This window comes from Aquarana catesbeiana, linkage group LG07 (assembly GCF_042186555.1).
Source record: "Aquarana catesbeiana isolate 2022-GZ linkage group LG07, ASM4218655v1, whole genome shotgun sequence".
Classification (NCBI taxonomy): domain Eukaryota; kingdom Metazoa; phylum Chordata; class Amphibia; order Anura; family Ranidae; genus Aquarana; species Aquarana catesbeiana.
Window position 1 is genome coordinate 138,395,830 of NC_133330.1, and position 14,194 is coordinate 138,410,023.

Below are 14,194 nucleotides of genomic sequence, written 5' to 3' on the forward strand. Positions count from 1 at the left end.
TTCTTCAGTGCGTGTAGTCAGTTTGTATCTGTTTTTCAGTGCGTTCTTGTCCGCTTGTTTCTGATCTTCAGCTCGCTCTTCACAGGCCTTGCTGTTTTTCAGTGCGTTCTGTTACTTTGTTCTGACCAGCCGACTGTTTTGAAGCCATGTTGCGGGTACGTACTCGTCGTAGAGTTCGTTTTGTGCAGGGGCTTGGTGTTGGGGTTCTTACTTGGACCCACGCCCAGTCCATGAACAGGGTGGGGAGGAGTTCATGGACCAAGAATTGGTTACTCCAGCGTGACCAATTCTCTCATATGCCTTTGCTGTGTGAGATCCAGGAGAATAACCCTGATGATTTCAGGAACTTTCTCCGGATGACGGACCCCGTTCACCATCTGCTGGCTTTGCTGTCACCTCATATTAGCAGGCAGGATACCTGCATGCGGCTAGCCATCACTCCGGAGCAGAGGCTAGTCACCACGTTGCGGTACTAGGCGACAGGGAGAAGTCTGCAGGACCACAAGTTCTCGCCAGGCATCCCCCCCCCCCCCAGGCTCTGGGGATCATTATCCCAGAGACCTGTTCTGCCATTATTCAGGTCCTGCAGAAGGACTATATTAGGGTAAGTTTTCTCCTTTAACATCACATTCTATATATTTAATATATGCTAATGTATTGCATTTCTTTCATCATCCCCTAATTACCATAATTGTAATATGCTGTGAATGTCCTCTTTGTCCTCGTGCATGCTGGAAGCTTTTAATTCTCTTTTTTTGGCCTTGAAGGCAAATATGCATGACTAACCTCCCCAGCATGCTATCCTGAGCCAATATACACCTAGGCTAGTCACTTAATGTATTTTGTCAGCTCCATTGTAGTGCCTTACCCTAAACACCCCCTAAAATGTGTACAAATGTTATTGTTGTCCTTAAATTCTGGCAGAGTGCCATAGGTTTTTTTTGGGTCCCAAACTCAAACCCTCCCCCTAAAATGTTTACAATGGGCCATCAGAGGGGGTGAGGAATCTGATAAGTGGGCCTTATATTTTTGTCTTTAAATACTCCTTAAAATAAATGTTATACTGATGTTGGCCAAGAATGTTTTTGTGTAATCTGCTTGCAATGTTATGTGCGAAAGTACTAATATTTTTTTTTCCTTTTTTGACTCCACAGTTTCCATCAACGCCACAGGAATGGCAGACTGCGGCCTCCCATTTTGCCAACTGTTGGGACTTTCCCAGCTGTGGAGGGGCTATAGATGGGAAGCACGTCCACATCATGCCACCATCCCATTCGGGGTCCTACTATTACAATTATAAGGGTTTTAAATAGTTTAGTGTTGATGGCGGTGGTGTCGCCACAATACGAGTTCCTCTATGTGGATGTGAGGAAGAATGGCCGGATGGAGGAGTCTTCGCCCAGACGGAGTTTTCCTGATGTCCGTAGCAGGTGGCAATGCCAGGTCACCAGTCTGGAAACAACGTTAAAGGACTCCCGTTCATCTTTATTGCTGATGAAGCATTTGGTCTGGGCGAGCACCTGATGAGGCTATTCCCCCAGAGGACCCTCACCCAGGAGAGGAGGGTTTTTAACTACCGGATGACCAGAGCCCAAAGAGTCGTAGAGAAAGCCTTCAGGATAATGGCCAGCCAGTTCCGCCTGTTTCTGACAGCAATACATATGGCAGACTACAAAATTAACCACATCATATTATCCTGCTGCATATTGCACTTTTTTTTACGGAAAAATGCCCAAAATTATCTTGCCCCAGTTGGGCCTGAGGCCGGACTTCCTGCTAATCCCCTGATGGGCCTGGATACTGGCCGTCCTGGCTTGGCACCCCAAAGCGCCCGTGAAGTTCGCCAGAAATATGTCAATTATTTTACAAGTAGGGGCCATTGCTATGCCAAAGTCTAAATAATTTTTTAATAAAAAAAAAAAAATCTGATAAAATCTTGAATTTTCTTTATTGCTTGTGTTTTTTTAGCTGTCTCCTAGGTTCTCCTAGTGCACTCGTAGTGCCAAGTGGATTTTCCTTTAGTAAATAAGTCCCATTGTCACTGTAAACACAAAATTACTTCAAAAACGGGTATTGAGCATTTAAAGAAGAAGCCACACTGTTGAATAGCAAACTTTTTTTTACTATGTGCACATTCACATGGGCGTTCTAAAATTTTTGTGTAAAATAAAACATGTTTTTTTTCTCAAGTTTTTTTACAATTTTTTTTTTTGGGATATAAACAGGCATGTTTCAAAACATAACATACACATTTCTGGAACTTACAAACTTCGACGTGAAAAATTGAAGGCAATATCAGACATTATAGTATGTCCAAAATGTGTTGATCTTGCCTTAATCAGATGGGGGGATGTCACCCCTGTAAAAGCCAAATTTTGAAGATGCAAACAATTTGGGAGTCAAAATGGGTATTTCCCTCCTGATCCCATGCCTGAAGTCGACATGTGCCATCTCCCATCATGGGGGGATCAATGGACGTGTTTTGGGGGTGCAACCCCTTCCTCTCACCTACTTCAGTTGCGAGGAAGGGGTTGCACCCAAAAAACGTGTACATTGATATCCCGTGATGACAGATAGCACATGTTGACACACTGTGTGCATCTTCAAAATTTGGCTTTTAAAATGCACAAAAAATATTTTCATTTAGTCCAAAAAAAGTTAAAATGGTGACATTTTGAAGATATTTAGATTCTCTACAACACATCAATCAAGTTCTTCATTTGTTGTTCAAGAACATTGAGTTTATACCTTATGATGTTTATTTCACGATTCCACACCATGATGTCCTGGATTAGGATTTGTGCACTTGGACTTGTGAACTGTTGAGCTTGCTCTTCCACAACTAGGATATCACCTAAAAATTTTAGTAAAAACATGTATTATAAATATGCAGGCATACATATATTATAAACTAAAGATAGTCAGCGCAAACTGTAAAATAAAAGACATGCAAGCTGAACACTATAAGGATTTACCAACCTAACAAACTATAAAACAAAATTAGTGCAGCGCAAATAGTAGAGTCCTTGTGGACACATGAATAATCAATTCCTCTTGGCAAAGGAAGGCTGATCCTCTTCCATAAGGCACCGATAATCTCCACTTCAACCATAAGAAATCCGCTTACCAGAAAAGGTGGACCTCTTAATTACAGGAGGTCATACGAGCATGAATTCCATGGGGCTGGATGGATGCTGCGCAGCCTCTCTGGATCTCCTCTGTGGTCACCAAGAATCAGCTCTCCAAAGCAGAAGCACAAAAACCACCAGTATACCAGTCCCACACTAGGGTTTAGGGTTTGTGTCTGCTTCAGGGTACCGCAAAGGCTGCAGGAGCCAAGTCTCAGTTCGCAAACTGAGACTTAGCTCCTGCAGACTTTGCGGTACCCTGAAGCAGACACAAACCCTAAAACCTAGTGTGGGACTGGTATACTGGTGGTTTATGTGCTTCTGCTTTGGAGAGCTGATTCTTGGTGACCACAGAGGAGATCCAGAGAGGCTGCGCAGCATCCATCCAGCCCCATGGAATTCATGCTCGTATGACCTCCTGTAATTAAGAGGTCCACCTTTTCTGGTAAGCACATTTCTTATGGTTGAAGTGGAGATTATCGGGGCCTTATGGAAGAGGATCAGCCTTCCTTTGCCAAGAGGAATTGATTAGGCATACATATATTACCTGAAGCTGGGGTGTCAGACTCTCACCTGTTGTGGTGACAACTTCGCCCACTTCCTCCACCTCTCCTTCCTCCAGATCCTCGGGGTCTGGTGTTGTGCTGAGTTCCCCTTCTTTCTGAGGTGTGGGGTTCCTGGTATCCTTTGAGTGGTGTCCTCCGAGTCTTTGCTTCCCTATGAGAATGAAACAAAAATGTATACTTAGCACACAGATATTTGAGTCCAGAAATAGGAATATGAAACATTGCTTGGAAGTGGGGTACAATTCTCTGTTTTGGCAGAGATTTTGATTTTTTACCTTACCAAAGCTGGAATACTTACCTTTTTGTGACAATTTTCACACAGGGAGACACACCAAGTATCCACTGGAGCACCTGTGTGGGACACCCTAAAAAGTTTCTTCTGGTGTCCCACACTAGTGCTCCTGAGTCCAGATGTGTAAATAGCTGCTGAGTGTCCTCTCCTTTACACACAATCGAGCTTGCATTTCATTCTAGTTACAAACGCATCTAGACAGCAATGTACAAAACTTATTTTTATACAAATAGGCATGACCAAATGTATTTAATCTGTATCTGCCCAAAACATCATATTAAATGAGCGAACAATGTTTACTACGACTGATTACTGTGCCCACTAACCTGAAACTTGCCATTTTAAAATGTCCTACAGTAAAGAAAAGCACATGGAGCAGCATGCAAGTAATAATAATAATAATAATAATGACACGCGACAACTACTTACTTTTTAGAAGCACTTTCTTGATCCTTCTGTACTGATCCTGCTCCCTCAGTTTCAGGTCTGACCAGCGTTTCCTCAATTGCTCCTTGGATCATCGTACCCCAAAATTCCTGTGCAGACTCTTCACAACTTTAGTCATGATCTTGGCCTTTCTCACATTAGGGTTGGTGTACGGTCCATGCTTCCCATCATAGTTGGTCCTCCTCAAGATGTCCACCATCTCCACCACCTCTACAAAGAACATATTTGAGGCCTTAAATCTTCTCCTCCAGGATTGTGACGTTTCTGGCTCCAGCTTTCCTCCTCGTTACTGGAATTAATACAAACCTGCTGTGTCTCCGCCATGTCGCTCCTACTGCGCGCCGAAAGAGAAGATGCAGAGAACAGATTAGAAAGAACGTTAGGGGTGGGCAACATGGGTGGAGTTTCACGCATGCGCAGTGTATATCAAGCTAACACGTGTGTGTCGTACGTACGATCTGTGTGCGGAGGAAAGAGAAACGGAAGTGGCGAGCATCCAAAACAAAGGTAAAATTTTAACTTGGGCCATCAGTGACCTATACTGCTTGAAGATTGAGGTCTATATTGGGATAAGATTATGAGAGTTTAGGCCATTAGTGTTTTTGTCTTGTGTATTGTCTTACAGCAAATATGAATCACTTTAAGGACCCAGAATTCATGGCCAGTTTCATAGACAGGTACAGGGAGATGAAAAATGTGGGAGGTGAAACACAGCTTATATTATAATAAACAAGCTAGGAGGTCAACGCTGAAGAAACTTCTGAAATTTGTGAAGACTCGGATCCCCGATGCAACCATCGTGTTCTTGGAAAAGAAAATTGGGATCTTGAGGAACATGTATAAGAAGGAGCATAATAAGATCCAGAAATCACTCAGATCAGGAGCAGCAGCAGCGCAAGTGTATGTACCCAGGCTGTGGTACTTCAACAAACTGCGGTTTCTGGACGACCAGCTTGAAGCCAGGGAATCAGTTTCTACCCTTCCCTGCAGCCTTCCCTCCACCCTTCCCTCAACCCCAGCAGAGGCTGACGAGGAACAACCTGGGCCTTCCATCCTGGAAGAAGTGGATGCGCCCAGCTGGAGCCAGGTATAGTATTTTTATACATATTTATTGTTCTTATATTAATAATGTTAAATAGATGTTTTAATTGATAACAAATTTATGATTTAAAAAAAAAAAAGTGATTTACATATCAATAGATAGTAGTGTCCAAAAATGTTTGGGACAAGAATGAAAAATGCTGGGGTCAGAATGATAGTCTTTTCTATTTATTAACATTCAATTTGCAAGTCATGAGCTGAAAATTGTGTGTGATTGATGAACCAAAAACTAAAACTATGCCCCTTTTTTATACACAGGATGAGCTCAGCCAGGAGGGTCTGCAAAGTGGCACACAGGAGGAGGCCGTGCCCAGCGTCAGCCAGGAGGTGGCCATATCCAGTGTCAGCCAGGAGGTGGGGGCGGGCCCAGTGGCCTCACCCAATCACAGGTGGCTCCCTTCCACCTTACAATAAAAAGGCCCCAGAAGGGGACGATCACGGAGGAGGCAGCACTGGGCCTCATTAGGGAAGCAAGTGATGTCCTCAGAAGCCCACCCGACGCTGAAGAGGCCTATGGCTGTTTTCTAGCCACTAGACTGCAGAAATTGGAGGAGGCCCAATGCCTCCTCTGTGAGGGAATTTTTGCTCAGGCCCTTCAGAAGGGGTTGAGGGGCCAGCTGACTGAGAACAGCCATGTATGTGAGCTCGCCCATCCTCCTCCTCCTGCCACAAGTCCACCACCAGAGCCATAGCCTTCAAGGAAGGCTGCAGGGAAGGGTGGAGGGAATCATGGAGGGAAGGCTTCAGTCTGGTCTGACAGAAGACGCAGGCTGGTGTAGTACCACAGCCTGGCGACAGATATCATCTGCTGCTGGTCCTGATCTCTGGGAGTCCTGGACCAGATTGGGCTCCAAATTATATGGACTCCTCAAGCTAACAATTTTATTTCCCACAGACTTGATGTCTGCCCTGGGGGCCAAAAGGCTTTGTAAATTCCAAGTTTCTCCAGCGTTGCCTTCCTCTTTATTTTGTTACCCAGAATAAATGGACATTTTACTTTCTGAAAATACTTGCCTATGTGTTTTTCTACAAAAAGGACAGTTTGTGAGTAGGCAGGTACATTTCAAAAAGAAAATGTCAAAATTAACAAGGGTCACCAACCTCCTTGAGGTTAAAAAATACAAGATAAGAATGTTATTGTGGTAACTTGACACAAAAAAAAAATTCTATATGGAGATCACTAGAAAATAATTTTTCAATACTCCAAAAAAAAGGAGATCTTGATGAAATTAAAAAAAAATGATGACTATAAAAAATAATTCTAAACATTATTATGAAGATCTGGCTTGAAAAAAAATAAAAGATTATGCAAGAGATCACAAGAAATAAAGAAATAAGTTTGTCAGAACTCTGTGAATATCAGCAGCAAAACAACTTCATTATTCTAGCATTAAAAAAGCACAAAAGAATGTGCTGCATAAAAAGATCACGAAATTTGCAGCTTGAGGAATGTGCTATCTCCATTACGAACGCTAGTTTTACCAGACCGAGCGCTTCCGTCTCGTACTTGCTTCAGAACATGTGTGGGTTTTGGTGCATCGTAACAGCATACAAACGAGCGTTTTTTCCGATAGGAATTTTTTCCGTCGGAAAAATATAGAACATGTTCTCTATCTAAGTCCGTCTGAATTTTCGATGGAAAAAGTCCGATGGGGCATACACAGGGTCGGAATATACGATGAAAAGCTCCCATCTGACTTTTTCTGTCGGAAATTCCGACCGTGTGTACGCGGCATTAGGTCCGTAAGAAATGATTGGAGGATGGGAGGGAAATAGAGCCTTTTGCAGTGGATTATTGACCTTGTAGGCTTATGCATAATGAGTGCTTTGGCCCCCAGTAGCATTTTTAGTAAATGCATCCACGTTGCTCTGAAGAGTTGGCCCCCAACAATCTGCAAGTGCAAAAGATTCTTTTGGATGCCTGGTTAGCTGCCCAGCACTTTAACCAAAGCAGCTTATGAGTAATGAAGTCGGACCAATACGAGGACACCAAACAACTGCAGTGCAACCTTATGCCCCATACACACGAGAGGAATTTCCGTCGGAAAAATCTTGGATGGTTTTTCCAATGGAATTCCGCTCAAGCTTGGCTTGCATACACAGTCACACAAAAGTTCTCTGAAGTTTCGACCATCAAGAACGCAGTGACGTACAAAACTACAACGAGCCGAGAAAATTAAATTCAATGCTTCCGAGCATGCGTCGAATTGTTTCCGAGCATGTGTGTTTTTTTGCGCGTTGGAATTGCATACAGATGAACGCATTTTCGGATAGGAACTTTTTCCGACCGAAAAATAGAGAACCTGCTCTCAATCTTTTGCCGGCGGGAATTCCGCCAGAAAAAGTCCGATGGAGCATACACATGGTCGAAATTTCCAACCAAAAGCTCTCATCAGAGTTTTGCTGGTGGCATTTCCGATCGTATCTACGGGGCATTAGAACTTAATAATGGAACATAGTGCTGCGCTGTTTAAATGATGCTATACTGTGACTAAAAGGGCATATGTGGTGAAAACAAATAATAAACCACATAAACAATGGCTAATAGTGAAGTAAATATCAATATGTGCCAAGCATATAAAATAAATGACTGATGAAAAGCTAATATTGGCAATCTAAATTCATGAGAGATAAATAAAAAATATTAATAAAACTGATAATGAAGTCCTCCGAAAAGCGATTCACAGTTCTCTGAAAAGTGATTCACAATCTTCCGAAAGGTGATAAATAATAAAGTGCTTTGTGCAATAAACAAGAATAAAGTGAGTTTCTTCTGTGCAATTAAACAGTATAAAGTGCAGTGTACTTTTCATTACTGGTAACACCCTTCCGTGCTGTGCACTATGGTGATGAAAGGCCTCTTACCTCAAGGCTGTGGGATAACAGCACGTGTATATTAATCACAGATGATTCTTGGCAGTGATCAAAAAACTCATATGCTTGCGTATTTCAAATGTAGGAATCAAAGTCTGCTCCTTTTTGATCTAATGCCACTTATCTTTTCACACATGAATGTGTAACTCCCACAATTCAGGTAAGTATAAGATGGCAAGGGGAAGAGAGGGATTCCAAGATAGTGTAGTATGTTTTGAAACAACTTGGTTTATTTAATAAAAACGGTGGATACAAGGTACTCACATTCACAAAGTAATATTCAGTTATCAAACCACGAGCGCCGAGCTCGCCTGCATCACTTCCAGTGCATCTATGTCCCTACACATGTCTTCATGGTGACGTAACTTCATCAGGGGATGTGTATAGGTACTGGACGTGTCCTTAAATCTGTTCACTTAAGGAGCTAAATGGACGCCCATTTTTTTGTGGCCAAGTAAAGGAAGTGTTGCGGCGGCCATTTTCCCATAGATACTAACATGGGGCGTCAATAGCGGCCATTTCTATGTTTCTCAGTGATAATTCAGTATATTAGACCTGACAGATACTTGTGAAGGAAAAAAGGGAACATATAAAACAATGAAACCATTACTAAAGAACATGGGGCATCCACAACTCAAACCTAAGGTTGCGGAACCCAAAAAAGGAAAGGACGAGGAAATAAAATGAAATATGGAATGAGGGCCACTGGTATGTACTGGCGGACGGTGACTGCAGCTAAAATGGTGTCACCGAACACCCCTGTAATAGATGTTGATACGGGGGACACCAAAAATAAGCGCATCCAGGTCAAACCTATATAAAATCAAGGTAAAATCTAAAAAATTGATAATGTGTGCTCCGGAAATGACGCGGGCGATAAAATATAACATTGGAATAATACTTACAGTAAAAATATAATAAAATCACTAAGCACAACAATATTATATTGAAGAGACAAGATATATGCATATTAAGAAGAATTAAAAGGGCCACGAACGGTCAACCAAAAATTAAAAAAAAATCATTAAGAAAGCAATTTAAATCAAATTCTACATTTAATCCTCAAGGTGAAAAGGTATCCAATATAAAAATCCATTTGGATTCCAATTGGCTTAACGTTCTAACTTTATGGCTACCCCGCCAATGTCTAATATAGTGTATACAAAAGATACGCTGCGCTAAGGTGAAAATATCAATCTGGAGATTATTAATGCATATGAGGTATACTGAAAATACCGCATAAGTGGCTTATCCAGCCACAGCAAGGCACAAAGGATATATATAAAAACACAAGTGATTTTAAGGTGCAATGTGTAAATAATATACTAAATGTATACCATTAAAATGAGAGTAGCGATTACTAAACTACTAACTGTATATATAATGAATGAAAAAATCATTTATATAATCTTAAATTTACCGTGTAAAAAAATATATAAATATATCACAGTGATAAGTGCAAAAATACAACAAAGTACCAAGTGCTACACAATGAGTGTGAATATCAAATCCAAGATGTGATACGTAATTATTAGAGTCCAATTTATAAAAGAAAATGCACATAAATTCCATAAAAACAGTTCATAAAAAAATCCAACGTGCGTGCATTAATCTTAGTGCTCAGAATTCCATGCTCAAGTGCCATCCAGTGACCCCCCGGGGACAGCACTCAACTCAGAGCGTGCGACTCAGCTGTGAGTCTAAACACGCTTATGAGCCATCCCACGGCTCAGTGATGGAATCCAGATACACAGTTTTCAGCAGCAACTCCACAGTTAGAAATAAAAGGAAAAGAAAAACTGGATAGTGTGATATCGTTTATAAATGTTTATTAGAATAAAAGCTCCCCACATTAGGGTACTCACATTTGCAAGGTGCGTGAGTGCACCAATCTGATAACAGTCTCCAAAGTTTGCCTGTCAGGAGGGATAAGCTGTGCATCGCATCTCAGTGGAGTGAAAGGCTCCGTGCTCCGTCCTGGCCCCTCCCCTACACGTGTTCGACACAGGGTCACGTGTCTTCATCAGGGAGATTTGATTGGACGGATGCTCTGCAGCCTAAATATAGTCATCGCGGCTATTTTGCCGAGGATTTGCAGACACTCTAGTGCCAGGCTCCATGTGTTATTGCTCAGTGTATTTAACAACGCCGCAGAAAGCAACAAGCATCTGCGAAATTAGGATTTATAGCTGTGTATATAGGGAACGAGTTAATAAAGTCCAACTCATAGCCCAAAGGACACATATATAGAAATATATAAACAGCCAATGTGATGTTTGTGCAGGACGGAGACCGATGTTCAGCACATATTATCCCAAACCTACAAAATATACCAGTGCTACTGTATGACCTATGACAAGGCAATCAAACAGTAAATATCCACAATCAAATCTCATGTGTAATGGACGACTTCTAAGCATATCCCTAATACCATGCTGATTATATGTAGTGTCACTTAATAATAGTGTGTACTATGGATATATTTAAAATCAACATCGTAATGTGGTAGCAACAATCTGTTAAAAAATGGAAACATCCCCAAGTACAAAGACCTATATGCACCCCCAAAATACATTAGAGATGAATATGACATAAAATTGAAGATAACATTAGATCCAAAATAGAGATTAAAATACGTGAAAAACGCATGTATACATGCGTGTGTATGAGTACGCACACATAGATAAAATTCTATAGAGGCACTAAATTTCATAGAGATACCAGTACAAGCTGTATCCTACAAGCTTTTTAATAAAATTTAAAATATATATAAAAGTACACACACACACACGCATATATATATAAAATTCTATAGAGGCACTAAATTTTATAGAGATACCACTACAAGCTGTATCCTACAAGCATTTGAATAAAATTTAAAATATATATAAAAGTACACACACGCATATATATATAAAATTCTATAAAGGCACTAAATTTTATAGAGATACCACTACAAGCTGTATCCTACAAGCATTTGAATAAAATTTAAAATATATATATATATATATAAATATGAAATGCAATGTTATTTTATAATAAAAATAAAATGTTAAAAAGATTTTTTTTTTAATTAAAATTTTATATATATATATATATATATATATATATATATATATATATATATATATATATATATATATATATATATATATATATATATATATATATATATATATATATATATATTAGAGCCCTAAACTAGGATACAGTAATAGGAGCTTATGTATATATGTGTACTCTTCGATCTGTTTGATCTCATTGCAGAAAAAAAGAGAATGGAATTTGTGTTTTTTTTTTTTTACAGTTAAATAAATGCAGGGTCAATCGTTGCTTAAAATACATGAGTAATTACTTAAACATTTTAAATCAAAATCTTTGTTCAATCCCCCAGGTGCTAGTGAACCCAATTGGTGTATCCACCAAGATTCATGCTTGCTGATGTCCCTAACATAATTGAAGCCCCTCCAATGGCGTTTAGGTGCCTCAATGCCCTAAAAACGCATACCAGCAGTACTTTGGTTATGCACATCCCTAAAGTGTACAGATAAGTGATGCCTATCAAAGCCTTTTCGGATGTTTCTAACGTGTTCCTCCATCCGATCTTTTAGGGCTCTGATAGTACGGCCAACATAGAGAAATTGCACGGACACTTAATTACATAGACGACCCCTACAGTGTCACACGAGATAAAATGCTTAATAGTGTGGAGTTGATTGGTACAAGGCTTACAAAATTCTCTCACTCTCCTGATATTGCCCCGAACTCTAATGCAGCTGTAGCACCTCCCACACCCATGAAAACCTTTCATATCCCAAAACATTTTGGGTTTGGAGGGGGGAGGTTCCACCACATTATGCACTAGTAGGTCCTGTAAATTCGGCGCCCTCTTATATATAATCCTGGGCGTGTCTGTCAGATGGTCTTTGAGATGAATGTCTTGTTTCAACACATTCCAATATTTCTTTATAATTTTTTCCACATCGCGGTTCTGTAGATTGTAGTCGAACACTATACTTGTGCCCATATCCTCATTACTTCTTTTATTGTTGGTACCCTCTGTTAGTAAACTATCCCTGTTCAAATCCCTAACTTTAATTCTTTCTTTCTCCAGAAAAGTATCTCGATACCCCTTATCCTTGAACATCCCACTCAGAATTTTGGATTGGGCTTCAAAATCTCCATCCCTTGTGCAGTTTTTCCGCATTCTCATGTATTGCCCACGGGGAATATTACTCAGCCATGGTTTAAAATGACAACTTGTTGTGGGGATATACGAGTTGCGATCAGTCGCCTTAAAGAATGATTTGGTTACAAAACCTCTTACAGTGTTGCTGATCTCCAAAAAAGTGCACGCTATCCCTACTGACATCCCAGATCAGGGAAATATTGCGATTGTTATCATTCATAGATCGCAGTATTTCCATCTGAGATTCCATATCGCCCTTCCAGATGATCAAAACGTCATCTATGAACCTCTTGTATAACACAATGTTTTCATATCCCTCACCTAGGAACCCTTCGGCCTCCCATTTGGCCATATACAAATTTGCCACGCTAGGGGCGAATTTAGCGCCCATAGCAACGCCTCTTGCTCGTAAATAGAACGTGTTATTGTACCAAAAAAAATTGTGTTGCAGGCAAAACTCTAAACATTTTAGGATAAAGTTGCGCATATTAACCTCCATAGTACCTTCACCATTTTCCAGGGCCCATCTTACAGCGTCCATGGCTCCCTCATGATCGATAATGGTGTAAAGGGAAGCCACATCACATCCATACCCCCTACACATTCTTTTAATAATTGTAAGGTGTGTTTGGTGTCTTTGAGGTAAGCCTGCGTATTCTTCACCAAAGGCTGCAGGTGGAGATCTATGTATTCGCCCAGTCTTCCAGGGGGATTTTTACTGTCCTTGTGTATCTTCGGTAAATAATAAATTACCGGGATTCTACTGGCTGTAGGGATCAAATATTTGGCCTCCTGTTTGCTGAGAAGCTTATGATCAACTCCATATTGTATGATACTCTCCAATTTCTTCCTGAAACTCCTGGATGGATCGGAATTCAATAAATGATATGTATCCACATCACTGAGTATCCTATTCATTTCCTCTTTATAGTGTTCCACTGACAGTGTCACTATACCCCCCCCCCCTTTACCCGCTGGGCAGATCACTATGTCAGTTCTTTTGTCCAATTATTCGATACCCCTCTTAAGGTCCCTATGTTCATATACCTTCTTGACAGGTAGTTGTTCTAATTCAGTGGTGACCAATCTTTTGAATAAGTCCACATATTTGTTGTTAGCTATATGGGGATTGAACACAGAATTGTTCTTTAGACTAGTGGTGTTGTTTTCCATGGCTAAACTTTCAATAGGATTAAGGGCATTATATTTTTTGACATTTAATTTTCTAATAAACTTCTGTACCCCTATATATGTCTCAAATTTGTTTAAACCTCTTTTAGGCGCAAACTTAATACCCTTATCCAGGGTCAGAATTTCCTCCCTGGAAAGTTGCTTACCACTTATATTAAAGATACCCTCTCCTAGTTTTCCCTTTTTTTGCTGTATCCTTCGTCCAGCTCTTCTTCCTCTTTTTTCTGAATTTCTTATTCCGTGGGTGGGTTCCCCCTATCCTTTCCCTAAAAAAGGTTCACCTTGATAAGATTCTTCATCATCTTGCAATGGTTGGTAATTGTTGTAGACAGGCATCCTGTAATAATCTTGAGGTGGTCCATCATCTCTAGCTCTTCTGGGTTTGGGTGTGTAAGTCCCATTATCC

The 14,194-nt window shown here is 40.5% G+C and overlaps 1 protein-coding gene across 6 annotated transcripts in view; it reads right to left on the reverse strand.

Annotated features, from left to right (window-relative positions):
• Positions 1-14,194, reverse strand: part of IFT56 (intraflagellar transport 56) — a 1,103,321-nt gene that overhangs the window by 890,052 nt on the left and 199,075 nt on the right. The window lies entirely within an intron of this gene.